At 46.1% G+C, this 4177-nt stretch overlaps 1 long non-coding RNA gene across 1 annotated transcript; it reads right to left on the reverse strand.

The window, feature by feature from the left end:
* Nucleotides 1-33: 33 nt before the first annotated feature.
* On the reverse strand, nt 34-3904 carry LOC108535764 (uncharacterized). Its single transcript, XR_001887322.1, has 3 exons — nt 3775-3904; nt 3561-3600; nt 34-580 (listed from the first exon to the last, which is right to left on the reverse strand). It is a non-coding gene; the product is annotated as an uncharacterized LOC108535764 (long non-coding RNA).
* Nucleotides 3905-4177: the final 273 nt, after the last annotated feature.

The raw sequence follows: 4177 nt of genomic DNA on the forward strand, positions 1-4177 counted from the left end.
AAAAAAAAAAAAAAAAAAAAAAAAAACCTGGGAAATGCTTTTTCTGATCACTAATTCTAGTTGTATTCCTGCCACAGTGGGGGATGGCCCCCAAGCACTGGACTTTTTTTCTCTTGGCCATACCTCTGGATGTCACAGCACAGAGGCATGTACTAGGACCAAGAAATTCCATATACACAAGTCCACTCCCTCAGTTATGGGGCAGGCACCAGACAAGCTCTGAGCTCAGGTGTGCCCCCTTGCTGCCAGGTGCACTGAACATCCGGCAACCTCGGTCTCCAGTACATACCTCTTGGTACTTGCGTACACTGTGGCTGTCCGGCCACAGACAATGAGGCCCTGAACCCCAGGGTGTGGGGTCACAAGGTGCCTCCATTATAGGTGCCCCAAAATGATTGTTGGGGGAATTAGTAATTAAGGAGGGTTTTTCTCCCCCTGACCTTCAGGCAGTGGTATGGAAGCAATCCACTGCTCCCTGAAAACAGAGACCCTGCCCCACTTTCCTGCTCACACCATAGTTTGTCCATGTTTCTGGAAGAGTCTGCCGAGGGGTGTTCAGGGTGGTTACCAGAGATGTTTTCTAGGAAACACAAAAGATACAAAAAAGAACACAAGGAAGGTTAGCGAAAAAGGGAGGCTCCCCCCATTTTCTGCACCCCGCTGCAATGGCTGGCACCATTCGGCAGACTGGGATTTGTTGTTGAGCGCAGTAAGACAACAACAAAATCACTAGTCTTCCAGACGGGGCCAGCCAGTTCACTCTGTATCCAGGCCAGTTCTGCAAGCATTCGAGGACTACCCCCCTCCCCTTGCCACCAGGTCAGGGGTCTGGATGCTCCTTCAGGCTAGGTGTTGTCTCTGCTCCTATTACCAAATTCATCTCCTCTGAACACCTCTCCTCACCTCAAAATTCCCTGGAAAAATTATTTTATTTCTTACTTTTCCCTTTTTTCTGGAGTGTTCTACTTTCTGTAATGGACATAGCTGTTTTGTTTTGTTTTATTGAGACAGGGTCTTGCTCTGTCACCCAGACTGTAGTGCAGTGATGCAATCATGTCTCACTCCAGCTTCGATCTTCCAGATTCAAGTGCTCAAGTGATTCTTCCATCTCAGCCTCCCTAGTAGCTGGGACTACAGCTAATTTTTTTTTTTTAAGTAGAGACAAACTCTCACTATATTGCCCAGGCTGGTCTCAAACTCCTGGGCTCAAGTGATCCTCTTGCCTCAGCCTCTCAAAGTGCTGGGGATTATAGATGTGAACCACTGCACCCAATTTGAACATACTTCCTTTACAAATAGGGGAATTATTTTTAAAGAGAAGCAGGCAGGTGGCTCATTTCTCTCTTTTCTTTACTAATCATGAAGCACTGAACCACCATGGAGAAGGGAAAGTAGAGCTCGGAAATGGTGACCCCTCTCTACTGGTGCTTCCCCCTTCTGGAAGCCTATGGGCATGGCCCATGGTGAAAATTCTTCCAGTGGTTACTGAGCCCTGGAAGCATTGGAAGCACAGATTCAGAATGAAGTCAGAGTGGTGGTGCTGGGGTAAGCAGAGCAGGAAGAGAGGAAAAGGGGAAATGGTTGTGGACAGGAGGCTGGTGGAATCCTGGCCTAGTCATACCCTCCCTGCAGGCACAATGCTGGGCTCCCTGGTTAATTTCCCTTGCAGTGTGGCCCTGGTGGAGGAGAGGCAAAGCCCCTGCTGCCTGGGCCAGCCTGTAATTGCGCTGGCAGGGCACATCCGCTCCTTAATTAGCAAAAGCCACAATATCCTGGTGGCTCAGAGAGCATGGCCCTAATTGTATTTCTGCAGCAACTGAAGGATAATTAGCCTTCCCTATTGGTGCTGCTTTTAATTCTTTCTCTTTTTAATTGTGAGTGCTTCCTCTTTAGCCCACCCTTCCATCCTTGGGTTTATTCTCTCTATCCAGAATGGGGGCGGGGGCTTGCCTGGTGATGGAAACGCTCAGGAGCAGGGGCAGTCGGGGGAGACATGGAGAAGACTGGCAGTACCCAGCTCTGAGTCCTAGTCCCTTGCAGCAGTCAACCTGAAACAGGGCACAGTTCTGCCATGGGTCTGAGAAAAACCAAGAAGTTCTTTTGTGGAAGATGTAAGGGAGAGATGTCCCTCCCCCAGAGGCTGTTATGACCCTCTTCAGTCCATCCCCCAGTGAGGTGCTGGCTCTGAAATTCCCAGCTGCAGAAAACTGAGACCTCCTTTCCCCATCCTTTAACCTATCAAGAAACAGAGATAGATGTGTGGCGTTTAATTTCTTTTACAATAATAATAATAATAATAATAATAAGCCCCATGTCTCTTTGCCACTATTGAGAGAGGGTTAGTCCTTCATCCTCGCATTGTTTTAGAGACAAGGACCTGAGTGTACCATTAGAGAACAATGCTAACTAAGGTAACCCCTTGGTTAATAGGAGAGCTTAGCACCCTAGGTATTTCTAGGAAGAATAGCCCTTTCTTAGGGAGCTGGCAAATAAACTTCAGGAAGTAATAGATAAGCTAAAATGCATCACAAAGAGAGTTTGGAGAGAACCACAGCATCTCTCTGGATGTCACCTTGCAGGACTGACTGATCTAGCTTACATGAGCAACCCTGGCTCTAAAGCTACCACCCAAACCACTGCCCTGCTAGAAGCTCACTATGAGAGCTGGGACACTTGCTCATTATTCCTCCTGGTGCCTCGCATGCAGCCTGGCCTGTGATAAATGAAACTGGTTGGCAAAGAAGCAGAGTTCAGAGACAGAGCAGGATTGTGAGGTGTGAACAGGGTAAATCCATTTTCATTGGCTTTTTCCTTACAGAGCCAATGAAGATGAAATTTAACTGACTTGACTGTGGCCCTAGTTTTCAAAATTCTTTAATTCTGGGCTCTATTTGAATTGGGAGAACAAGCAAGCAATAAAAGAAGCTGCTATAGTCTCAAAGAAATGTATCTTGAAAAAATGACCTGCCCTTGAGCCCACCAACTTCCACTCCCCACTTCTAATTTCTTTCCTCTGAATTTAGAGCTGTTCCCTTAGCAACACTTGTTTCCATGGTTTCCTCCATTACAATGATCCCAAACTCCTCCTCTCTTTTACCTCATGACAGTAATGGATGATGGGGATCCTCAATGTGGCCACTCCATGTTACCATGGTAACAATTAACTGAGTCTTAATTTATCTTTTGTGAAGAGGGCTAGGGAATATGAAGCTTTTGATTTGGAGGGGGAGGGTCCAGGTCTAGAGCTACCATTCTCATAAAGAAGAAGTTAAGCTATTTGTCTTAATACTAGCCAGTAGGATTTAGTTCAAACATTTGTTCAGCCCCACTTTAAGCACAACTGAGTTTGAGGGAATCAAAGGGCTACAAGACATAGCTCCTAATATTGAAGGGCTTATAGTCTAGCACTAGGGCTCATGGTACTGCTGAACTCTGGCACAGATGGGGCCAATAAAGAATATGGCTCTTGACAGCACCATGATGATCAGGCATCTTTCCACTCCCAGTATCCCCTGCTGCCAAGAACCAAAAAAAGACTGACCGAAGTGGTCTGTACTCACGTTAAGGCTTCTTCCAGGCTGTTATCAGAGAGTTTCTGTCCTGAAAGAGAAAGAATTTTGACTTCCCCTCTTTTTAGGGAAGTGGGGACCAATGCCAGCATCCCTGAGTAAGACTATTCAGTGCAGGAAAAAAGAGAAAAATAAACAGACTTGCCCATTGCCAATGCGACAAAGGACTGGGATAATCTCCAGTTCCAGGATCACCATCACTTACCTGCAACAAGTCTTCCTGGGAAGCGATGAGTCAGCTCTTACACTGAATTAGAGAGTCATTGTCTCCATCCATTCAGCTTTTCTATTTGTCACCGAAAATTCAGGCCGAAAGCGCAGCTCTGAAGAATGAAAGTGGAAAAAGAAACAAATAAAAATCAAAGTGGAGAGGACACCAAACACCAAACACAAAACACCAAAGCTGAGAGCTGTGCAGCGTGAATCCAAAAGCTGAGATATCCATTCTGCGTCACATGCAATGCAGCTCTTCCAACTTCTAGCTTTCCATCTTCATCTCCAAAAGTTTTCACCAAATCTCTAATAATGAGAGCCAATTATCTACTTTTAGGGGAAATCACAAAATTCTCTGGACCCTCAGTGTGCTGGTAACAATAACCTGCACTGAC

This window comes from Rhinopithecus bieti, unplaced genomic scaffold (genome assembly GCF_001698545.2).
Source record: "Rhinopithecus bieti isolate Rb0 unplaced genomic scaffold, ASM169854v2 scaffold_12070, whole genome shotgun sequence".
Lineage (NCBI taxonomy): Eukaryota > Metazoa > Chordata > Mammalia > Primates > Cercopithecidae > Rhinopithecus > Rhinopithecus bieti.